Below are 26,768 nucleotides of genomic sequence, written 5' to 3'. Positions count from 1 at the left end.
GACCAGCACATTATCCCTCCACGTATTACACATAGTACTGACACCCCATGTACTATTCACAGCACTGACCCCTATTCATCACATTTATTTATTTATTTATTTATTTTTATTACATTATTACACACTTTCATACATACATATTTATTTTTTACCATCCATTCACACCCTAGCACTACACTGACACTCATTTATCGCACACCTTTGAGCACTTAGTCCGCCACTCCCCTCAAGACTAGTGGGAGGGGCTATCACTACTTAATGCACACTCCTTCTGCAGCATTCTTTGACCCGTCTGCGTCCTGATGGGAACGGGTTTTCACCCACCCACCTACCTAGTGAGTATGGCCTTTTTTGTGGTTTTGATGATCTTTATGTCCCATTTTTTCTGTTTGTGTTTTTAAATTAGGAACGAAAAGTTCTGGTTAGGGACTCGCAAGGCACTGGGGACCCTTGACGTTGGGTTGCGAGCTTTGCGTATTTTGGCCAAAATAACAACTAATACCCCATGTTTCATGGATATTTCTTACTACGTATACTACACTTTTTTTCAGGACGCAGCCGGGTCTTATATGCTGGGAGGGCATGATGTGCTGGCGTTTGGTTTGGAATGCAGAGCAGCCCGCTTTAGCTAACACTAGCGGCGTTACAAATAGGCTGTTATTCGGCAAGATACGCCATGCCTGACGACCAGCACATTATCCCTCCACGTATTACACATAGTACTGACACCCCATGTACTATTCACAGCACTGACCCCTATTCATCACATTTATTTATTTATTTATTTATTTTTATTACATTATTACACACTTTCATACATACATATTTATTTTTTACCATCCATTCACACCCTAGCACTACACTGACACTCATTTATCGCACACCTTTGAGCACTTAGTCCGCCACTCCCCTCAAGACTAGTGGGAGGGGCTATCACTACTTAATGCACACTCCTTCTGCAGCATTCTTTGACCCGTCTGCGTCCTGATGGGAACGGGTTTTCACCCACCCACCTACCTAGTGAGTATGGCCTTTTTTGTGGTTTTGATGATCTTTATGTCCCATTTTTTCTGTTTGTGTTTTTAAATTAGGAACGAAAAGTTCTGGTTAGGGACTCGCAAGGCACTGGGGACCCTTGACGTTGGGTTGCGAGCTTTGCGTATTTTGGCCAAAATAACAACTAATACCCCATGTTTCATGGATATTTCTTACTACGTATACTACACTTTTTTTCAGGACGCAGCCGGGTCTTATATGCTGGGAGGGCATGATGTGCTGGCGTTTGGTTTGGAATGCAGAGCAGCCCGCTTTAGCTAACACTAGCGGCGTTACAAATAGGCTGTTATTCGGCAAGATACGCCATGCCTGACGACCAGCACATTATCCCTCCACGTATTACACATAGTACTGACACCCCATGTACTATTCACAGCACTGACCCCTATTCATCACATTTATTTATTTATTTATTTATTTTTATTACATTATTACACACTTTCATACATACATATTTATTTTTTACCATCCATTCACACCCTAGCACTACACTGACACTCATTTATCGCACACCTTTGAGCACTTAGTCCGCCACTCCCCTCAAGACTAGTGGGAGGGGCTATCACTACTTAATGCACACTCCTTCTGCAGCATTCTTTGACCCGTCTGCGTCCTGATGGGAACGGGTTTTCACCCACCCACCTACCTAGTGAGTATGGCCTTTTTTGTGGTTTTGCTCACACTACTATGGACCCCCTTGAGACCCTGGTTCAGCAAATGCAGGGTCTCTCCCTACAGGTCCAGGCCCTGGCTCAGAGGGTCAACCAGCCTGATGCTACCATGGTAGTGCCCCTCATCTCACCTCTTGAACCCCACCTCAAGTTTCCTGACCGGTTCTCAGGGGACCGGAAGACTTTTCTTTCCTTTCGGGAGAGTTGTAGGCTCTATTTTCATTTAAAGCCCCACTCCTCAGGTTCTGAGAGCCAGCGGGTGGGTATAATTATGTCCCGGGTCCAGGAAGGGCCCCAAGAATGGGCCTTCTCCTTGGCTCCTGACACCCCTGAACTTTCCTCCGTTGATCTTTTCTTTTCTGCTCTCGGACTCATTTATGACGAGACTGACAGGACTGCCTTTGCCGAGAGTCAGCTGGTGACCTTACGTCAGGGTAAGAGACCTGTTGAGGAGTATTGCTCTGACTTTAGGAAGTGGTGCGTAGCTTCTCGGTGGAATGACCCTGCCTTAAGGTGCCAGTTTAGGTTGGGCCTGTCGAACGCCCTGAAAGACCTGCTAGTTAGCTATCCCTCTTCTGACTCCCTAGACCAGGTTATGGCTTTAGCGGTACGACTTGACCGACGTCTCAGGGAACGACGACTTGAACGTGTTTGTGTTTTCTCCTCTGACTCCCCCATGATGCCTCCCGAGGTTGCGTTGCTTCGTTCTTCCACGGAAGACTCGTAGGTACCTATGCAACTCGGGGCCTCCGTGTCCCCCCATCCACCTCATCGGGGAGGTCACTTGGGCGCACAGGTATTTCCCGTAAATATGAAACGTAATAAAATCTTGCTTCCCTTTCAGGTCTCTTTTGGTGGTAGGTCTGCTACCGGCAGTGCCTTCGTGGATTCAGGGTCGTCTGCTAATATCATGTCTGTGGAATTTGCTATGTCTCTAGCTATGCCTTTGATTGATTTGCCTAAACCTGTCCCGGTAGTGGGTATCGACTCCACTCCTCTTGCTAATGGTTATTTTACACAGCATACCCCTGTTTTTGAACTCCTTGTTGGCTCCATGCATTTGGAGCAGTGCTCTGTACTGTTGATGCAGGGATTATCGTCCGATTTGGTTTTAGGCCTTCCCTGGTTGCAGTTGCATAATCCCACGTTTGACTGGAATACTGGGGATTTTACCAAATGGGGTAATGAATGCTTGACGTCATGTTTTTCTGTTAATTCTATTTCTCCCCCTGAGGAGGTGAACACGCTACCTGAGTTTGTTCAGGACTTCGCTGATGTTTTCTCTAAGGAGGCCTCCGAAGTGTTACCTCCTCATAGAGAATACGATTGCGCAATCGATTTGGTACCAGGAGCGAAGCTCCCTAAGGGTAGGATATTTAATCTCTCTTGTCCCGAACGTGAAGCCATGAGAGAGTATATCCAGGAATGCCTGGCCAAGGGTTACATTCGCCCCTCTACTTCTCCGGTACGTGCTGGCTTCTTCTTCGTAGGGAAGAAGGATGGTGGTCTTAGGCCATGCATTGACTACCGTAACTTGAATAAGGTCACTGTAAGGAACCAGTATCCCCTTCCTTTGATTCCTGATCTCTTTAATCAGGTTCAGGGGGCCCAATGGTTCTCTAAGTTTGATCTACGGGGGGCGTATAACCTTATCCGCATCAAAGAGGGGGATGAGTGGAAGACTGCGTTTAACACGCCCGAAGGTCATTTCGAATACCTCGTCATGCCCTTTGGGTTGTGTAATGCTCCCGCGGTCTTCCAGAATTTCATAAATGAGATTTTAAGAGATTACCTGGGGGTATTTCTTGTAGTGTACCTTGATGACATACTTGTGTTTTCCAAGGACTGGTCCTCCCACATTGAGCATGTCAGGAAGGTGCTCCAGGTCCTTCGGGAAAACAAACTGTTTGCGAAGACCGAAAAATGTGTGTTTGGGGTGCAGGAGATACCATTTTTGGGTCAAATCCTCACTCCTCATGAATTCCGCATGGACCCCGCCAAGGTCCAGGCTGTGGCGGAATGGGTCCAACCTGCCTCCCTGAAGGCATTATAGTGCTTCTTGGGGTTCGCTAATTATTACAGGAGATTTATTGCTACTTCTCGGTCATCACTAAGCCTCTTACGGACCTCACTCGCAAGGGTGCTGATCTCCTCCGCTGGCCTCCTGAGGCTGTACAGGCTTTTGAGGTCCTTAAGAAGTGCTTTATCTTGGCCCCGGTGTTGGTTCAGCCCAACCAAATGGAGCCATTTATCATGGAGGTTGACGCGTCCGAGGTGGGAGTGGGGGCTCTCTTGTCCCAGGGTACCAGGTCCCTCACCCATCTCCGTCCCTGTGCCTACTTCTCCAGGAAGTTTTCGCCCACTGAGAGTAACTATGATATTGGCAACCGCAAACTCTTAGCCATTAAATGGGCATTTGAAGAGTGGCGCCACTTCCTGGAAGGGGCTAGGCACCAGGTAACGGTCCTTACCGACCACAAGAATCTGGTTTTCCTAGAATCTGCCCGGAGGCTTAACCCGAGACAAGCTCGATGGGCGTTATTTTTTACCAGATTCAATTTTTTGGTTACCTATAGGGCTGGGTCTAAAAATATTAAGGCTGATGCACTGTCGCGTAGCTTCATGGCCAGCCCTCCTTCGGAGGAAATCCTGCTTGTATTTTGCCTCCAGGTATAATCATTTCCTCTATTGACTCTGATTTAGTCTCTGAAATTGCTGCTGATCAAGGTTCAGCTCCCAGGAACCTTCCTGAGAACAAGCTCTTTGTTCCCCTGCAATTCCGGCTAAGGATACTTAGGGAAAATCATGACTCCGCACTATCTGGTCATCCAGGCATCCTGGGTACCAAACACCTCATTGCCAGAAACTATTGGTGGCCTGGGTTGCCTAAAGACGTTAAGGCCTACGTCGCCGCTTGTGAGGTTTGTGCTAGGTCCAAGACTCCCAGGTCCCGACCAGCGAGCTTACTACGTTCTTTGCCCATTCCCCAGAGACCTTGGACCCATATCTCCATGGATTTTATCACCGATTTGCCTCCATCTCAAGGCAAGTCGGTGGTGTGGGTTGTAGTAGACCGCTTCAGTAAGATGTGCCACTTTGTGCCCCTCAAAAAACTACCCAATGCTAAGACGTTAGCTACCTTGTTTGTCAAACACATCCTGCGTCTCCATGGGGTCCCTGTCAATATTGTTTCTGAAAGAGGGGTACAATTTGTTTTTTTGTTTTGGAGAGCCTTCTGCAAAAAGTTGGAGATTGATCTGTCCTTCTCCTCTGCCTTCCATCCTGAAACTAATGGCCAAACTGAGAGGACTAATCAGTCTCTAGAACAATATTTAAGGTGTTTTATCTCTGACTGTCAATATGATTGGGTCTCATTCATTCCCCTCACCGAATTTTCCCTTAATAACCGGGTCAGTAACTCATCAGGGGTCTCCCCCTTTTTCTGTAATTTTGGGTTTAATCCACGGTTCTCCTCCGTTTCACCTGGTAGTTCCAACAATCCCGAGGTAGAGGTCGTTCATCGGGAACTGTGCACAGTCTAGGCCCAGGTTCAGAAGAACCTAGAGGCGTCCCAGAGCATACAAAAAACTCAGCCAGATAGAAGACGTTCTGCTAACCCCTTGTTTATGGTCGGGGATCTGGTGTGATAGCTATCGTCTAAGAACTTGCGCCTTAAAGTCCCATCCAAGAAGTTTGCTCCCCGGTTTATAGGGCCGTACAAGGTCATTGAAGTCCTCAATGCTGTCTCCTTCCTACTGGAGTTGCCCCCATCTTTTCGAGTACACGACGTGTTTCATGCCTCCCTCCTTAAACGCTGCTCCCCGTCCTTGGCTCCCTCAAAGAAACCTCCTGTCCCCGTTCTCACCCCTGAGGGGGTAGAATTCGAGGTGGCCAAGATTGTGGACAGCAAGATGGTCCAAGGCTCCCTCCAGTACCTGGTCCATTGGAGAGGATACGGGCCTGAGGAGAGGACTTGTGTACCCGCCCGGGATGTTCACGCTGGGGTATTGGTCAGGAGGTTCCACCTTCGTTTCCCCAATAAACCAGGTCCATCTAGAAAGGGGTGCGGTGGCCCCTCATAAAAGGGGGGGTACTGTTAAGGATCTGCCAGGCACAGCTTCTGTATCCACGCCCATAGGTAATCAGTCTGCACCTGCTTCTATGTCTGTGAGACTGACTCCATCTTCCACCACTCAGGATGGCAGGCTTAGGAGTGGGAGAGCCTATCACAGCCTGGCCAGACGGAGCTAGCTCCCGCCCTCTGTCTATTTATACCTGCCTTTCCTGTTCCTCCTTGCTTGTGATTCTTCTCGTTTTGTTTCCTGGCCCTGCTGCAGCTTCTTGTACCATTTGACCCTGCTTCATATTGACCCTGGCTTACTGATTACTCTCCTGCTCTTCGTTTGGTACCTCGTACACTCCTGGTTTGACTCGGCTCGTTCACCACTCTTGTTGCTCACGGTGTTGCCGTGGGCAACTGCCCCTTTTCCTTGCTTGTGTACCCTTGTCTGTTTGTCTGTCGTGCACTTATTGAGCGTAGGGACCGTCGCCCAGTTGTACCCCGTCGCCTAGGGCGGGTCGTTGCAAGTAGGCAGGGACTGAGTGGCGGGTAGATTAGGGCTCACCTGTCTGTTTCCTTACCTTCATCATTACACCATGTCTCTAATCCCACCCAATCCCCGCCCATACATACCCGTATCATGCTCCCATAGAGCCTCCCACACAGTATAATGCCAAATAGCTGCCCCCACACAGTATAATGCCCCCATAGCTGCCACCATACAGTATAATGCCCCCATAGCTGCCACCATACAGTATAAAGCCAACACAGATGCCCCCATACAGTATAATGCCCACACATATTCTCCCATGCTGTATAATGCCCATACAGATGCCCCCATGCAGTATAATGCCCAAATTCCCCAATACAGCATAATGCCCCCCTAGCTGCCCAATACAGTATAATGCCCCCTTAGCTGTCCCAAGTGCCAGTGCCCTTGCAGATAGTGACACAGTGCCCATGTATTTAGTGCCCATATACCTATGGCCACAGTGTCCCCTGTATATTGTGCCCCTATATAGTGCCACAATGTACATAGTGCCACACCCACATGAAGATAGCGCCAGTCCCCCCTGAACATAACACCATTGAGACTCCCTCTAGGAGCGGAATTCCTAGCCAAAGCATAGGCCTGGGATTAAGCTCCTAGAGGGAAGCCCTGATGTTACTGTCCATATGTAATGACGGGGGTAGGGAAACGGACAAGTGAGCCCTAATCTACCCACACTCTGTCCCTGCCTACTTGCAACGACCCGCCCTAGGCGACGGGGAAAACTGGGCGGCGGTCCCTACGCTCAGTAAGTGCACGAGACAAACAGACAAGGGTACACAAAGCTAAGGGAAAAGGGGCAGTTGCCCACGGCAACACCGTGAGCAACAAGAGTGGTGAACGAGCCGAGTCAAACAAGGAGAGAACGAGGTACCAGACGCAGAGCAGGAGAGCAGTCAGTAAGCCAGGGTCAGTATGGAGCAGGATCAAATAGCAGAAGCTGTAGCTGGGCCAGGAAACCACACGAGAAGAATCACAAGCAAAGGAGGAACAGGAAAGGCAGGTATAAATAGACAGAGGGCGGGAGCTAGCTCCGTCTGGCCAGGCTTCGATAGACTCTCCCACTCCTAAGCCTGCCATCCTGAGTGGTGGAAGATGGAGTCAGTCTCAGAGACATAGACTCAGGTGCAGACTGATTACCTATGGGCGTATACACAGAAGTTGTGCCTGGCAGATCCTTTACACCATATATGGACAGTGACGTCAGTGGCTAATCCTTTAGCGGAATCCCCGTTGCTGACTCTGGCCGGGGATTCCACTCCAGGAGGAGCCACTGCCCTCAATATCCATATATGCACAGTAACCTCGGGGGTTTTCTCTAAGAGCGGAATCCCCGGCCAGATCATCGGCAATGGGGATTCCGCTCAAGAAGTAGCCACTAATTCTGAAGCAGGGAACCATCAGCTCCCTGCTTCTGAATTAGTTCAGAGCGGGGGAGCAGAGGGAGCTCCTCCGCTCGCCGAGGATTTCGCAGGCACAACGCTACTGTAAGCACTGTGCTCGGAGAAGCCCTTGATGGTACTGTTCATATATGAACAGCGACGTCAGTGGCTACTCCTTGAGTATAATCCCCGTTGCCGACTCTGGCTGGGGATTCCGCTTGAAGAGTAGCCACTGACGTCACTGTCCACATATGGACAGTAACATCAAGGGCTTCCCCGAGCACAGCGCTTACAATAGCGCTGTGCCTGCAGAGTCCTCGGCGAGCGGAGGAGCCTCCTCTGCTCCTCCGCTTTGAACTAATTCCAGATGGTTCCCTGCTTCAGAATTAGTTTGACACCGGGACATACCCGCAGCCACCCGGGACAGCGGGACACTGCCCGGAATCCGGGACTGTCCCGCTGAATCCGGGACAGTTGGGAGGTATGATATAGTGCAGTTGTGCACAAGTTATGCCATATGCAGTTAAAAGTTGTTTTTTTAAAGTCCAGTAAACTACTAAACCTCCTTGGAAGTACAAGGACATAGATATAAACCAATAACCACCTTCGAACACCATGTATAATGAATATCAATTTAAACCTCTTCATCGTCTTAGACCACCATAAATATTATGTTTTAACTGCTAAACCACCCTAGACCACCAAGAGTAATACAGGAATATTATCACTAAAACCTAAACCCCCTATGTAAAAATGTGTTATCATTTATATAGAAAGTTGGCAAAATCCATATAATCAACAATAATCTGTTGTGGGCGCCAACGCACTTGGAAACCCCCCTGTTTACCATTTCAGCTGGCTGGTATACCTGTGCTAGTCTTTTCCATATAAAAATAATATTACATTATACAAATGTTCCAGACTAAAACATTGAGTGTTTTGAACTTTTATTGCCAGTATGTAACACACTATGACCTTTACACAAAGGATTTGTTATCACATTGACCTGTCTGATCACTAGTGCAGCAATACAAAGTAAACATTGCATGATGCCACTTGCTCTAATGACATTCACATAAAATGAAAGCACTGACTGGTAATAGTTAAAGGGAATGTGACGCTAGAAAAAAATTTATATTTTTTTTTAGTTAAACAATTAGTGTATAGGTGATTAAACATTGTTCTAATTTTTTTCACGAGTCAGGAAATATTATAAATTAGATTCTAATTTATAATATTTCCCAGTGCTGGTCACTAGATGGAGCAATTCCCAAAATTGCAGCATTGCATGTGGTAAAGCAACCACATTGCTTTATGCTGCAAAATTTGAGAAAACTCACTCGCTCTAGTGAGCTCTCAGAATCCCCCCCCCCTCTTTTATCCTGGCTAGTGCCGGGAGAAACGAGGGGATTGAACGGTCAAACCTCCTACACTGTGTGTCGCCATTTTTTGAGCTAACACACAGTGTAGTAGGTTTACATACACTAGTAAACACACAGTAAAACACTTACATACACAGAAATAACTTACCTGCTCCAGCCGCCGCCGCTCCCTCCGGTCCGTCCGCTCCGTCTGCTACCTCCCGCTCCAAGTGCACAAGTCCGGAAGCCGTGACCGGAAGTAGTAATCTTACTGTCCGGCCGCGACTTCCAGTCCACAGGAAAATGGCGCCGGACGTCGCACAGTTCAACTTGGACTGTGTGGGAGCGGCGCATGCGCCGTTCCCACACAGACGGCGTACAGCATAGTGGATGGAACGGGCCCCGTTCGCATTCACTATGGGACTGTATGTGTCGTATTCCATGTCTGTATGTGTCGTTAATCGACACATACAGAAATGGAAAAAAAATGTCAGCCCCCATAGGGAAGAAAAAGTTAAAAAATAAAAAAATGTAAAACACAAACACACAAATAAATATAAAAGTTTTTAATAAAACACTAAAATCAAACTGATGTAAAAAAAAAAATTCCGTGACACTGTTCCTTTGATGCATTGCAGAAAATGACATGATTTAGTCAAAGGAAACATACGGTTTTGATTATTTTTTTCAGAGTTGCTGGTGGTTAGGTTCTTTGTAATGATGTAATAAAAAAATATTGTTTTTTTTAAACCACTGTGTAACATTAATGTTAAAGAAGCACTCCCTCAAAAATATTTTTTCCTTGCCCCATTTATAAAGGACATCGGGTAAATAGTTGTGCAGTTAAAAATCCTACCGATTGCTTTACTCCAGAATTATGAGCCTCCATTCTGGTCCTTCTGTTGCACCACATGACTGCACTCTCACAACTATTTACCTGATTACAAATGGAGGCAAAGATATAAAAAATTTGTGGGGGAGTGCTTCCTTAATAATGGGTATTCTATATTCTGAAAACCACAGAAAACAAAAAGTGTATATTCCAGGATATAATCAGCACACATTAGGGTGGAAAAAAATATCACTTTAATTCACCTACATAAATACCATTTCCCAGGCTAATGCCCTAATCATATTTTACAAAATAGTCAATATAAAATGTTAAAGTCACCCATATCACCTGACCCGGTTACCAAATAATAAGTGGCACAAGAATGCAATAATTCTATATACAAAAGACAATAGTATTAATTCATATACATTGGATGGAATGCATATTAATACAATTAGAGAGAACCGTCCCATTATATACTGTACATTTATAATATAATAAACAATTAGAGGGATTCCAAAATGAGACGTGTGGGGGAACGACAAAAGATGAATTGACATCTACCGTAAGAGGTAATGGCACTAAACCATACTCCTCTATTTGCAATACATCTTAGGCTTCATTCACATCTGTGTCAGGACTCCGTTCATGGGTTCCGTCTGAGCTTTCTGTCAGGGGAACCCATGAATGGAAACCAAACTGAAACAAACACAAACCGTTGAACTGCCTGCACATATTTTTCCACATTTTTTCACGGCGTCTTTCGCCCGCTGCCATTAAAGCTAATGCAAGGACCGAAGGGCAAAATAGTCAGCGAAACGAGCACCATGGTTTTTCTTCTACCTCCCATTAATTTTAATGGGAGATCAAAGGTGGAAACTGCCGCTTTTTTTCCCTCAAGCTGCCAAAAGCCACCCGGGAAAAAAAACGCCTCTGCCTCCCATTGAAATCAAGGGGGGGGGGGGGATTAACTGGACACCAGAATATTAGCCAACTCGCATGGATTCTCGTGATGGATTAGAATTCAAGAGAATTCATATAAAACCATGAGGAGATGGTATAAAACTCTGTGCCAGCTTAAATGAATGGGTTACTCCCCAGAGGATACCTGTTGGAGGTGCAATTCTGAACGAATGGGACACGATGTCCCATATTTTGGTATAGCGGTGATGTGATCAAACCATTCTGGAGAGATGTCCTACATCATATTAATCTAATTTGTTAGTCTATTTCCCTCTCTCCCGAGCTTATCCTGCTCTGGCTCCCTACACCGGAGTTGCTCCCTTCAAAGCAGAATCTCCCCACGATGCTGATAACCACTGCTAAACTCCTTATACCCCTGAAGTGGAGATCGCCAACACGGTTTGAGAAAATTCATCAAATTTCACGGATGGAGGAACTCTCCAGTTGGGAGCAGGGTACTTATGCAAAGTTTTTGAAATTGTGGAAACCGTGGCAGGATTTCAATATCACACTGCATCCCCCCATTGGTCGCACTACATCCTCATGATTTCTATGTCCTACCGGAGATGGATCCATGGTTACAAATTCTCAGAATTTTGGCGTTTTGGGCCCCCCATCTGCTGATTGGCCAGTCTTCATGTTGTTGGGATCTCACATATTAGATTTAGATATTCGCCTAAATTTTGCACTTTTTTACTAACTTATTGCCTGGCGATACCATGTGTGCAATATGGTTTGTAGATGTTGCGCTATATTCAGACACTCTGTTTTGTTTGTTCTATAACTCTTTGTTTTAATATTTCTGTACTACTTGAGAAATGACTGGCCTGCGTGCCTATTGTTAATTTATGCTTATTTGAATGCCTATATTTCAATAAAAACAAATTTGGAAAAAAGAAATCACTGGGGGGGGGGGGGCGATTTCGGATGTTTTTTGGCGCTGATTCCGATGTGGTCAAAATCAGCACCAAAAAACTTTGTGAACTGACACTAAGAGTTCTTGTTTATAACTGTAGGTAGGGAAATGGGAATACTGGTTAGTGGCTGCAGGGTGTCAGTCTGGGACCCCGAATTTAAGTAGTTACCAGGTCCCCACTAACAAGAACCAGTGTGAATATCCCCTGTAAGTATACAAATCGATCCTATTTCCTAATTCTACAGCTCCAGGGTATAAATAACATCACAAGGTATACTATATTCTATTAAAATTTTACATACAATGTAATAATATATATAGGAAAAGTGTTGATCACAGGTGAGAGGAATGTTTAGGTCCTTTCTATGATATGGAATGTTCAGACTATAGATAGAAATATGGGGATAGTGTTTAATGTCAGGAATATGGGGATACTGGTTAGTTGCAGCAGGAAGTCAGTGTAGCGTCCATGGCCACGGGCCGTCGGGTTTACTCACCTCCCGACACCCGCAGCCATGGATCCGTGAGCGCTGGTCCCCATCTCCTTCCTAGGAGACGCCAGCACTCACTTCCGCTCCGGTCTGCCTTAAAGGGCCAGCGCGCGCTCAAAGGAAATCGGCATCATCAATTGCCATGAGTTCCTGGTCTATAAGAAGGCCCCAGGCCTTCTTATCCTTGCCTGAGCGTTGTTAGTTTTCCCAGTCTGTCTTGCAAATGGTCCCTGAGTGTTTCCCTTTCCAGTTGTTACCCGTGCCTTGTTACCTGTTCCTGTATCCCGTGCTGTTCTTGTTCCTGTGCCTACTAGTGTCGGAGTTGTGTCACGTCCTGTGTCACCTGCAACGTCCGTAGGAATGTGCCACGTTCTGTGTCATCTGCCACGTCTGGAGGAATCCGCCATGTCCTGTGTCATCTGCCACGTCCTGTGTTATCTGCCATGTCCGGAGGAACTCGCCACGTCTGGTGCAACCTGCGGCACCTGTGTCATCCGCCACATTTGGCGTTACCTGCTGCGCCCTTCTCCATCTGTACCAGAGCTGCAGCCACTGTCTGGACTATCCAGGTACCCTTGTGCGGGACATTGTATTGCTGGGGTTTCCTGTTGTTTGGTCAGCTGCCTCCCCGCTACGGTGGTACAGCCTAGTGGGTCCACTAACCCGCTATGTGACAGTCAGTCTGGTAGACCGGTAGTCACAGACCAGGTCTCCGCTGATTCTATATTCAACTTTGTTGTAATTTACATCGTATGATTTAGGCCTTATTCACACGAACGTGTTAAACGTCCGTGGGACGGCCGTTGAAACAGCGGCCGTCCCACGGACCTATGTAATTCAATGTGGCCGTTCACACAACCATTGTTTCAACGGACCGTGTGAAGGGTCCTTAGGAAAATAGGGCATGTCCGTTCTTTTCACGCATCATGCATCCCCCCATAGACTCTCAACTATGGGAGAGGCGTGACATCGCATCCCGCAGTGCTGAGCACAGATGCACCTCGGACGTGAAAAACTCATTCATGTCGTGTGAATCAGGCCTTAGTTGTCGTTATTTATTTGAATTGCAGCAGTGGTGGCAGGCTGACAAAATTACAGAAACAGCAGCATGTACGGCAGAGGTGGTTTCGGAGCTCTGCCTAGAGAGACAGAGCCTTTCGACCGCTATAGAAATGCAGTAAGAACATTGAACATTGAAAAGTGCACAAAAAAGTAGGCGGGGTTATCTGCAAATTATACCACAAATATAGATTTTAACCTCTGGCATTAGGTCAGTTCAAGATGCGCCAAATTTATTAAGAGGCGTGTCCCTTTACAGGAGTTTGGTGCATTTCCTTCCGACATACTTTAGTTGAACACTGGCATATAAAGAATCCCCCACTGTTTTTTGTAAAAAAAAAAAAAGTCATAAGTTAGAGAGGTCCCTTCCATGCTATCTCCCCAAACACCATCCGTGCAAGAGACTGCCCCAGTACTCTGTTTCAGCCAGAGAGGGCCTTGTACTCAGTGCCATGAAGGGAGTGACCCCATAATGAGACAAAGACCCAGTTAATGCTCATCCCTTTTCCTATTCCCGGATCTGGAAGAGATGAGAGAGCAACTATTCAGCAGTCGTTCATATTTCATTCTCTTCTCCTGGAGGAAACCTGTGATTGAACGATCTGCGGACACTGCAGCTGCAGGCAATATTCAGATAATGAAACATTGATGGTATGGCATGTATGCAATTATTTAAAAAGGAAGAATGTGTCGTGTCTACAGCACTGTCACCCAACAGGGTTCCCTGACCTGCATATGTGGTCAGTGAAGGTGTCCAGTTGTCAAATCATATGGTTGTGACCAATCTATCAGTCACGGCCATGGCATGTTATTTAATTGCAATGCACTGAATAGAATGCTGTTATAACACAAGCAAATTGATGCTACAATAAAGAGACTTTAATTGTATGATACATGCAGTCTAATATGCGTGTTTTCTTATCCTCTACTCCTTGTTGCTTGCAATATACACATTGACTGGCACTCTTTTCTACATTGCAAATATATTTTTTCTGTGGTGCCCGCTGTTTCTCTTTTGTAATGTAGCCCCACAATGGCAAACATCAAATGGAGTTGTGTAAAGCACACCGTTACTGGACTCTGGAGCAGTGGAAACGTGTTCTGTGTAGTGACTAATCACCCTTCTCTATCTGGCAGTCTAATGGACGAGTCTGGGTTTAGTCTGCCAAGGAGAACGTTACCTGCATGACTGCATTGTGCCAACTGTAACGTTTGGTGGAGGAGGGATAATGCTATGAGGTTGTTTTTCAGGGGTTGGCCTAGGCCCCTTAGTTCCAGTGAAGGGAAATCTTAATTCTTCAGCATAACAAGACATTTTGGACAATTGTATGCTTCCAACTTTGTGAGAACAGTTTGGGGAAGGCCCTTTTCTGTTCCAGCATGACTGTGCCCGAAGCAAGGTCCATAAAGGCATGGTTGGTTGAGTTTGGTGTGGAAGAACTTGACAGGCCAGCACAGAGCCCTGACCACAGCCCATCAAACGCCGTCCAGCAAACACCTTTGGGATGAACTAGAATGGAGATTGCGAGCCTCACAAATGCTCCTCTGGATGAATGGCCAAAAATTCCCACAGACACACTCCAAAACCTTGTAGAAAGTCTTCCCAGAAGAGTGAAAGCCATTTCAGCTACAAAGGTGGGACGAACTCCATATTAATACCTATGAATTTAGAATGGGATGTCATAAAAGATCCTGTAGGTGTAATGTGTAGGTGTTCCAATACTTTGTCCATATGGTGTATCTCCCTCAAGGTCACAACCCCATAAAGCCCTAAAATTGATCATAGATACAGTATTTTTGATAAACAATAAACGTTGCATTTCCTGAAACCACATAGCGCCATAACCTCAATACTTCATCATGAGTCAACTGTATTTCACCCATTTTATTTATCTATCATTGCTTTAACATATTCTTTATCAATGTGTTTCAACTAAGAATTTAGAACACCTGTATGCTGATACAGAGAGAAAACAGCATTGAGGACTTTGCACCCTGACATCACCTCCAAGCCTTGTGTTTGTTTTCCTCTGTGTAGCGTCTGCACTCTCATGGATACGTGAAATAATTGTGTAGCCTCGTGAGGAGCTGCGAGAAGCTTAAACTTTGCCCAGGGCTGAAAAATTCTAAATGACACAAAACGCAATGTTAGCTTGAAAATCTAGTTTGATGAGAGCTGTAATCAGAGCCATATAGTATTTTACATGAGATTATTGGTATTAGTAATAGGAAATTCAATCTCTGCTCTGGGTTTGGATACTTTATTCAGTTACATCTTCAAATAATAAAGGCTCTTGTTAACCTCTAAGACTTCATTCACATCTGCGTCAGGGCTCCGTTCTGGCATTCCGTCTGAGCTTCCCATAGGCCTACCATAGGTTTCCATTTGCATCACCATTGATTTCAATGGTGACGGATCCGGTGAAAATGGTATCCGTTTGTCTCTGTTGTGCAAGGGTTCCGTCGTTTTGGCATAATGAATAGTGTAGTCGACTATGGTATTGATTCCGTCAAAAGGACAGAACCCTTGCGCAACGGAGACAAACGGAAACCATTTTCACCGGATCCGTCACCATTGAAATCAATGGTGATGCAAACGGAAACCTATGGTTTCCGTTTGTTTCAATCAGGGTTCGGTTCTGACGGGAAGCTTTGACGGAATGCCAGAACGGAGCCCTGATGCAAATGTGAACGAAGCCTAATGCTGAACTATCAAGCATGTTTGCTATTCTGGCATTAGGTCATTAGATACTAGAGAGAAACTTGTATGTTCATCTGAATGGCAGAAATGTATGATCTTATGAACATCAACATACAACAGACATTAGCATATCATACATTCAGGGGCGTAACTAGGAAAGACTGAGCCCCATAGCAAACTTTTGCCTGGGGCCCCCCCTCCCCTGGGTGCCACACAACCCCCCCCCCCTTGTAGATAGTGCCTTTTTTACAGCCCCTCTGTAGATAACGCCATACAGTCCCCTCTGTAGATAGCGCCATACAGCCCCCTCTGTAGATGGCGCCATACAGTCCCCCCTGTAGATAACGCCATACAGCCCCCTCTGTAGATAACGCCATACAGCCCCCCCCTGTAGATAACGCCATACAGCCCCCTCTGTAGATATCTACAAAGGGGGCTGTATGGCGTTATCTACAGAGGGGGCTGTATGGCGTTATCTACAGAGGGCGCTGTATGGCGTTATCTACAGAGGGCGCTGTATGGCGTTATCTACAGGCGGGTCTGTATGGCGCTATCTACAGAGGGTCTGTATGGCGTTATCTACAGGGGGTCTGTATCATGTTATCTACAGGGGGTCTGTATGGCGTTATCTACAGGGGGGTCTGTATGGCGTTATCTACAGGGGGTCTGTATAGCGTCATCTACAGGGGGGCTGTATGGCATTATCTACAGGAGGTCTGTATGGCATTCCCTACAGGGGGGGTCTGTAGGGAACGCCATACAGCCCCCCCCCTGTAGGGAACGCCACACAGCCCCCCCCTGTAGGGAACGCCATACAGCCCCCCTGTAGGGAACGCCATACAGCCCCCCCTGTAGGGAACGCCTTACAGCCCCCCTGTAGGGAATGCCATACAGCCCCCCTGTGGATAGCGCCATACAGCCCCCCCTGTAGGGAACGCTATACAGCCCCACCCTGTAGGGAACGCCATACAGCGTCCCCCCTCCCAAAAAAGTCTGACCTACAGTGTGTCCTACTAAAAGACATGTATCCCCTATCCACAGGATAGGGGATACATGTGTGATCGCTGGCATTGATAAGGAGAACGGGGGACCGAAAGTCCCCCAAGTTCTCCATGACTAACCTCTGACTTCCGGCGTCTGCGCAGCTCAATAAAAATGAAAGGAGCGCTGGTCACGCATGCACACAAGCGCGACCGGCGCTCCATTCATTTCTACGGAGCTGCCGACACAGACCCCGGAAGTCCGAGGTTTGTGATGGAGAACTTCAGGGGACTTTCAGTCCCCCTTTCTCCCTATCGCTGCCAGCGATCACACATGTATCCCCTGTCCTGTGGATATCCTGTGGATAGGGGATACATGTCTTTTGTTTAATGGCAGAGCGGGGAGATACCTCAATGCTCTGCCGTAGTGTTCAGTGGCGTCTCGCTGTAGTAGCCATAGCGGCTGCTAGCGGAGCCTCCGTCCATGGTGAGGGCCCGTGTCGCTCCCCGCCCCTCATGCCACGGGCCCCGTAGCAGCCGCTACGGCTGCTATAGCGGTAGTTACGCCACTGCATACATTATAAAAAGCCATAGTGTAAATCTGTGGTCGGCAGTAAAGGGGTTTACCGTTTTTATGCAAATAAATCTTAATCACTATATAATCAATAGTTATGTAACTTTCTAATATACTTTATGTTTCAATTGCTAACCACTTTTTTTTTTTAAATGTTTTGATTTGGTTTTAACAAATTTTAAGTATAACAAGAGGAGGGAAGGGATGGGGAGTAGAGAGTGAGGGAATACACAAATCAGCATTGATATTAAACATCTAGATATCAAGTACATAATCGGACATCACATACAGCAAGATCATCAGATTAGAAAGGTCCAAATATGAGCAGTACAATAGTTAATCAGAAACATATGCAGATGTTTTCAACACATACAACATAGGGATGAGATCTGTGAATCATTAAGGTAGATATCGACCACGGGGAAGGGGGAGAGGGGGCTTAGCTTATAGAGGAAGATTCGAGAGTCGCTTATAAGCAAGCAAAAGGCTCAATCATTAGAGTAGTATAGTTTAGGCAATTACACTACCGTTCAACAAAGGGTAATTGGTGGAGCACTGTTCAAGATACCATGTGGTATACTAAACCCCTTCCCGACATCCGCCGTATATACAGTATATGGCGCACGCCGGGTGGGGGAGTATGGAGCGGTGTGTCGGCTGTGTGTTACAGCCGACACTTCCAGGTAATGAGCGGGATCCCGCTCGAGCACGATCCTGCTTGTTTAACCCGTTAAATGCCACGGTCAATAGCGACCACAGCATTTAAATGACTAAAAACGGGGGCAACCCCTGTAACGTTCCAACGGCCCCCCCGCGGCGAGATCGGGGTTGCCGTTGGTTGGCATGGCAGCCTGGGGGCCTGATGAAGGCCCCCAGGTCCGCCATCTTTGTACTCCTATGAGGCCCTGCCACTGGGGCTGACAGGAGACTGTCAGAAACACGATATACTGCAATACATTAGGGACTAAAAACTGTAAAATAAAGTTTTTATTAATAAATAAAAAAAATAAAATAATTTAAAGTTTAAAAAACCCTCCTTTTCCCATTTTCCCTCAAGCACAATGTAAAAAAATAAAAAGCTAACATAACTGGTATCGACGCGTCCATAAATATATCCTTATTTAGTCCACACGGTAAACGCCGTAAAAAATTAAAAACATTAGAATTGCTGTTTTTTGGTCACTTCATGTCCCACACAAAATAAAATACAAAGTGATCAAAAAGTCTCATGTACCCGAAAATGGTACCATTTAACTACATATAAACAAACACATAAACCCTCATACCGCTAAATTGACAGAAAAATAAAAAAATTACGGATCTCACAATATGGCGACAAAACTCAAATTTTATTTTTTACTTTTTTTTTCATTTTAAATTTCATATCGCTGTAATCAAATTGACCTGCAAAATAAAGTTAAGATGCAGTTTTTACCGCACGGTGAACGCTGTAAAAACAAAACTACCCAAAATATTGAGGAATCACAGTTTTTCTCCTATTCCACCCCACATATATATTTTTTCACATTTCCCACTACATTATATGGTACAAAAAATGGTGCTATAAAAATCTACAACTCGTCCAGCAAAAAACACGCCCTCATACCGCAATATTGATCGAAAAATAAAAAAGTTATGGCTTTTCGAAGGTGGGGAGAAAAAACAAAAGTGAAAATCCGAAAAATGGCTGCGGAGGGAAGGGGTTAAAGCAGGTGATTCTGTTTTATCCTGGGTGGGAGCGTGTCAATAAATGATTCCCATAAGGAAAATAATTTTTTAACTCTCGCTTCATTGTGCAGCCTAGCCTCCACCCAGTCCATCCTGAAAACACGAGAAAGCTTTTCCAAAAATAATTTCAGGGGTGGGGCCTGAGACGAAAGCCATTCCTGTAGGATGGTCTTACGGGCTGAGTTAGAAACGATAAAAAGCAATTTTTTCACGTTTGAAACACACGGAGGCTCCTCCTGAGTCCAAAATATCAAAAATTGCCTAAGTAGGGGAGAGCGGTACAAAATTAACTAAGTGTTGTAATGCAAAGGCTTCAACTCTCCTCCAAAATTGGTGGATAATGGGACAGCTCCAAACACAATGATAGAGGTCAGCGTTCAATTCAAAACATTTTGGGCAAGCTGATGCGGGAATTCTGCCCATTAACAAGTTTCTAATTGGGGATATGTGGGCCTTATGGACAATTTTCATATCCATATCCCAGTAGGATGCTGTGTATAAACTTTCCATAATATCTTTGATGGATAGTGTGGGGAAATGTTGTAACCAGGAATGTGCACCTGTTGTGGGGGTAATGTAATCAATAGGAGATCTCAGGAAATTATAATAGAACAATATTATTCTCTTGGCATTTTTAGTTTTGAGAATTAGGTTAACCACTAGGTCTTGGGAGGGATCAGGAGAGATCTGGTGTATGATTTTTCTAACGTAACTAGAAGCCTGCAAGAATGGGAATAGCGCCTGTGACGAGAAATGGAATTTGTCTAGAAATTCCCTAAGCTTTAGTGGACGGGAGTCATCCATCAGAAATGGATCGGAGATGCATTCCAGCAGGATGTCCGTGTTGAAAATAAGTATTACCTACAAATGGTAATAATAGTGAAGCATGGGGAGTCAAGTCGGCTCTTAGGCGCACAAACTGCCATGTCTTGATAGCTGAGGAGAGGGTTAAGGCGCACATCGTCTGTCAGGCTATCAATAGGGGCATGCAAAATGTATAATAAAGACTGGGGTTTGGCAAATTGCGTCTCCACGAGAGGTTCGGAGTAATGCGAGTTGTGTGTCCAATCTGCCACAATTCTCAGATTAGCCGCCAGGTTATAATCGCGAATGTTTGGAAAGTTAATGCCTCCATTAAATTTTGTTTGCTGGAGCACTCTCATGGCTATCCTTGGTCAACCATTGTTTCAAATAAATTTTCTGTAGAGGGCCATGATTACCTTTTCATCTTTAGGTTTTAAATATATGGGGAGGGATTGCATCAAGTACAGGAGTTTTAGGAAGGCCACAGATTTTATTAGATTGGCTCTGCCTGAGAAGGAGAGAATGGAGGATTGCCAAATGTGTAATAGTTGTCTTAGATGTTCTATATGCGCGTTTGTTATCGGCGTACAATTTTTGCAGGTTTTCTCTAAGGGCTTATTCAGACGAACGGGATATACGTCCGTGCAACGCACGTGATTTTCACGCGCGTCGCACGGACCTATATTAGTCTATGGGGCCGTGCAGACAGTTGCGTGATTTTTACGCAGAGTGAGTCCGCTGCGAAAAACTCACGACATGTCCTTTCTTTGTGGGTATTTCGCGCATTGTCCCTAAATAGGTGATATGAGATCTCGACTATTTGAGTGGCAGTCTCGCAGCCATGCACATGACCGTAAAAACGCCCATAATTACGGCCCGTAATTATGGGCTCATAGACTTCTATTGGCCACAGGTATTTTCCTGTTTGCTTACGGGAAGGTGCCCGGGCCGTTGAAAAATATAGAACATGTCCTATTTCAGGCCGTAATTACGGCACGGGCAGGCCCATAGAAGTCTTCGGGGCTCCCGTAATTACGTAGTAATGTTAGGGTTTGTGTATGAGGCTGCACATAGTGATATATCTATATCGCTAGTGCAGTGTAAATGAATGGAGAGGAGTGCATGATGCCGATTGGTCAGCGTCATGCACTCCTCCGTACAACGCCCACTTGGTCGAAAGTAAAAGTACGCCCACTTGGGCATTAAGAAAGCTCATTAGCATAAACCAAAATCGCTCCAAACGTTGTGAAAAAAGATCGGTTTTTTAAATAAAAAGCATTACTGTCACCTACATTACAGCGCCGATCTCTTTATGTAGGAGATAGGGCACTTATAATGTGGTGACAGAGCCTCTTTAAGGGATCTAGTAGCGAGGGTCAGTCCTTTCCGCCTTTTGCAAGCTAAGCTGCGTTCTGTGTGTGCAGAAGTGCTGATTCTCAGGGCCCAGGTAATTTAAAATGGTGGGTAATGGATCGTATGTTTATTTATTTATTTTTTTGAACCACACAACCGTCCCTGCTGCACCCTAATGCCTTGCTGTAATTGTTTAATGACTTTTTTTCTCTGAACTTCCCATGCCGTCCATCGCAATGTGCTTTGCTGGCAGTGTTGGCCCTGCCTGGTTGGCAATAAGGCAGCAACAGAGCCAGCAAGGCACATAGCGATGGGCGGTATAGAAAAAAACCTGTCATTAACCTGGCAGTAATTACACCACCTTCAGCTCCCCTGATGTGCCTTGTGGGCAAGGAGGTGACCTTTCACCTGCCATAAACCTCCTCCCTGATGGGTCTGACCTTCAGTATTAATGAGACGCCTCACTTGTCCTGAATGTACCTTGCTTGCTGCCTTTGATGGAGCAGCACTTCCCCCCAGCATACACCTTGCTTATCCCTGCTTACCTTTTCTTTTTCCCCAGGTCAAAATTGCTATCTAAGGCCCTGTTCACACAAACTTCTTTTGCAAGCAGAAAAATTTTCCTCAAAATTTGCAGATTTTCACCTGCCTGCACTTTCGTGCCATGGCTTTTGCGGCGCTTTTCGGGGCAAAAAAACTGTGAAAAAAATGCTTTCTCTGCCTCTCAATAGGAGGTCAGAGATGGATCTGCAGCAAGAAAGACCATGACGCTTTTTTTTTTTTAACACGAGCGGGTAAAAGCCTCTCCAGGAAACAACTTTTTGGTACTGATTCCGACGCGTTTTCCATGTCCAAATCAGTGCCACAAAACTGTGAACTGGGCCTAAGGGTATGTGCACACAGTGTTTTTTGCAACCCATAAAAAAAAATCTGCTTCAAGATTACTTATGTTTATTTGAGGCAGAAATACAAAAGTTTTTTTTAAATAGTATTTAAAAAAAAGTAATTAAAACTAGTAGCGTTTACTGGAGGTATTACTTTTGGTCATCAGATCGCCCACCATTGATGGAGACTTTCCCTGCTCACTAACTGCCCCACTCAGGAGCTGCCAAGACTTAGGCCGGATTCACACGAGCATGTGCGTTTTGCGCACGCAAAAAACGCGGCGTTTTGCGTGCGCAAAAGGCACTTATCAGCTCCGTGTGTCAGCCCCGTATGATGCGCGGCTGCGTGATTTTCGCGCAGCCGCCATCATTATGACACTCCGTTTGGATGTTTGTAAACAGAAAAGCACGTGGTGCTTTTCTGTTTTCATTCATAGTTTTACAGCTGTTGCGCGAATCACGCGCGTCCCACGGAAGTGCTTCTGTGTGGTGCGCGTGATTTTCACGCACCCATTGACTTCAATGGGTGCGTGATGTGCGAAATACACACAAAGAACGGACATGTCGTGAGTTTTTCGCAGAGGACACACGCTGCGTAAAAATCACGCAACTGTCTGCACTGCCCCATAGACTAATATAGGTCCGTGCGACACGCGTGAAAATCACGCGCGTTACACGGACGTAAATCCCGTTCATCTGAATAAGCCCTTAGTGGGAACATTGCTGACGGGTCCCCCTATGAAGTCTCAGGGGGACAGTATTTAGTCTATTTAGGCCAGATTCATAAGAGCGTGTGCGTTTTGTGCGCGCAAAAGTTCCGTGTGGCATGAGTATTTGGTGCGTGGCTGCGTGATTTCCACGCATATGGCAGCGTGATGACACACTGTTTTTATGTTTACAAACATAAAAGCAGGAGGTGATTTTCTTTTATCATTCATTTATTTTACTACTGTAGCGCGAATCACGTGCGGCACGCGGAAGTGCTTCCGTGTGCCGTGCGTGTCTTTCACGCACCCATTGACTTCAATGGATGCGTGATGCGCGAAAAACGGGCAAGTATAGGACATGTCGTGAGTTTTACGCAGCGCACATATGCTGTGTTAAAATCACGGACTGTCTGAACGGCCCCATTCACTAACATAGGTCCGTGCGACGTGTGTGTGATTTTCACGGACGTAATACATATTCGTGTGAATAAGGCCTTACAGTGAAGGATGTGCATACATCAGTTGTACATAATTAGAGAAAATAGGCCAATTGCTAATCACTTTTAAACAATTTCCACATCAAATCTGCATGTGAATATACCCTAAGGCCCCCTCTGCAGATTACAGTACCAGCCACGTGGATGAGATATGAACAAATCTAATCCACATTTTGTGGCATATTTTCTACACGGAAATCAGAGCATGCTGTGGATTTTCAATAAAAAAATCGACAACAAATCCGCCATGACTGGACCAATCGAAAGCTATGTCCACATCTGCACTAGGTATTCTGTTTTTCGGTTCCATCATAGGAGCAGAGAAATGGAAATTATTGCTGTGACGGATCCGTCACATGACGGACACCAACGCGCCGAACGTACCCCATTGACTTTAATGTGGCTGTCAGGTTTTCCTTATGGTGCATGTAATCAGGCCAGGAGATAAGTTTATGCTGCATATGCAATTGTATCCACCTCCCAGTTGTAAGTGTAGTGGGTCTGTACAAGTTTTAAACCTTTGAATGTAAACAGCAGAAATCCTTAAATAAAATATTAAATTGTTAATACTTTAGTTCAGAAGTTACGTATTCAATACTTCAATACATTTGCCATATGTCTTAGCTAAAAAAAAAATATTTATAGTTGCAAACATCTCTTGCCAATAGATTATTTTACAGTATCAAAACTAGTGCAAAGCAAAAGTGGAGTAGATTCCCATACCAACCAATTAGGTTGCTGCTTTCATTTACCCAAGGATTTTTGAAAAATAAGAGCTAGAATCTGATTGGTTGCTATGGGCAACTCCCTTTGCACCAGTTTTAATAAATTGAACCTAGTCTCTTTGATAATACCCATGCACTATTGCTTATAGTATCCATTAGGTCATCCTTACCACCTCAACAGAAATCTAAGGGTATGTTCACACGGCGGGGGTCCGTAACGGCTGAAATTACGGGGATGTTTCAGCCTGAAAACATCCCCGTAATTTCAGCCGTACCGGCATGTGCAGGCGCTTGAACGCCGCGTCAATTACGGGCGTAATTAGCGCTGCTATTCATTGGAGTCAATGAATAGCGGCTCCAATTACGGCCAAAGAAGTGACAGGTCACTTCTTCTACGCGGGCGTCTATTTACGCGCCGTCATTTGACAGCGGCGCGTAAATATACGCCTCGTGTGAACAGACAAACGTCTGCCCATTGCTTTCAATGGGCAGATGTTTGTCAGCGCTATTGAGGCGCTATTTTCGGGCGTAATTCGGGGCAAAAACGCCCGATTTACGTCCGTAAATAGGCCGTGTGAACATACCCTAAAGGGTATGTTCACACGTAGTCAACAAAAACGTCTGAAAATCCAGAGCTGTTTTCAAGGGAAAACAGACCCTGCTTTTCAGACGTTTTTTTACCAACTCGCATTATTCGCGGCGTTTTCACGCCGTTTTCGCGGCGTTTTTTACGTCCGTTTTTGGAGCTGTTTTCATTGGAGTCTATGAGAAAACAGCTCCAAAAACGTCCAAAGAAGTGTCCTGCACTTCTTTTGACGAGGCTGTATTTTTACGCGTCGTCTTTTGACAGCTGTCAAACGACGATGCGTAAATAACAGGTCGTCTGCACAGTACGTCGGCAAACCCATTCAAATGAATGGGCAGATGTTTGCCGACGTATTGAAGCCGTATTTTCAGACGTAAAACGAGGCATAATACGCCTCGTATACGTCTGAAATTTGGCCGTGTGAACATACCCAAACATTATCGTTCATTCTGGCCCACATATTATCAAAATATTTTTCTGAGATACTAGATAAGTATAATTGGTCTAAAAAAACCTGAATATGTCTTATTAAATATCTGGCATATGAACAAAAAACACCATTGCTTCTGATTTGTATTAAATGCAGTATTTTTATCAGCTTTTAAAAAGTTAATAACCAGTAATTTGCAGGAAATTGTAAAAAAAATTATTCTGGTTCAGTGAGGGTATGTTCACACGGCCAAATTTCAGACGTATACGAGGCGTATTATGCCTCGTTTTACGTCTGAAAATACGGCTCCAATACGTCGGCAAACATCTGCCCATTCATTTAAATGGGTTTGCCGACGTACTGTGCAGACGACCTGTTATTTACGCGTCGTCGTTTGACAGCTGTCAAACGACGACTCGTAAAAATACAGCCTCGTCAAAAGAAGTGCAGGACACTTCTTTCAGACGTTTTTGGAGCTGTTTTCTCATAGACTCCAATGAAAACAGCTCCAAAAACGGACGTAAAAAACGCCGCGAAAACGGCGCGAAAAACGCCGCGAAAAATGCGAGTTGGTAAAAAACCGTCTGAAAAGCAGGGTCTGTTTTCCCTTGAAAACAGCTCTGGATTTTCAGACGTTTTGGTTGACTACGTGTGAACATACCCTGACTGTTTGATATCACAGTCCACATTAACATAGAAAATTTGCCAAAATGACAACGCACTCATTGCTGTGACTCACTGGTTGTTGTTCATTTTGTCTAATAGGTTTTACATGTTTACAATGGCAAGTAAATGTTTAGGCAGGAACATTTCCTAATTCATCTACAAATGAGTAAGAGAATCCTCAAATTGTCAAATTGTTTAAGAAATTGTTTAGTCATAGATTGGTGCATGCAAACTAGACTATACCTATATTAATACTTCTATATTAACCATTTAAAACAAATATACTGAAAATGCATCCTACAGGATAGAATACATTGAAATTGCCTGGGTGCTTGTTAATGATTCTATACGTGAAAAATATATTTTCCTTTTAGGGGTTGTCCACTTTGGACAATCCCTTGTTGTGTTACCCAATAGCATGCTCACTTTACGTTTGTGATGTACGTTTAGTGTATATGAGGGAAATCTCCTGGAGTACACGCTAAATGTGTCCACCTTAGCCCGAGGAAGGCCAAAACAGTTTCCTTTTGGCCTCCATCTGGTTGGTAAATGTCCTCTGTGGTATACATTTTTTTTAATAGGACCATAAGTGTCACTGTATGGCATCCATTGGAGGCCTCCGTTTAACGTATATGTCTGTAGCTGTTCCCGTCTAAAACGTTAAATGGAGGCAGAGAGGTGGTCAGAAAAACCATCTAAGTTCGGTACACCGATAAGCGGCAGCAGTTTGTAGTGGAAGGCAGAGATGTGGTAAGGAAATGATCCAAGTTCGGTATACAAATTGGCAGTAAT

The sequence above is a fragment of the Rhinoderma darwinii genome, chromosome 2 (genome assembly GCF_050947455.1).
Source record: "Rhinoderma darwinii isolate aRhiDar2 chromosome 2, aRhiDar2.hap1, whole genome shotgun sequence".
NCBI lineage: Eukaryota > Metazoa > Chordata > Amphibia > Anura > Rhinodermatidae > Rhinoderma > Rhinoderma darwinii.
Note: the sequence above shows the minus strand (reverse complement) of the source record.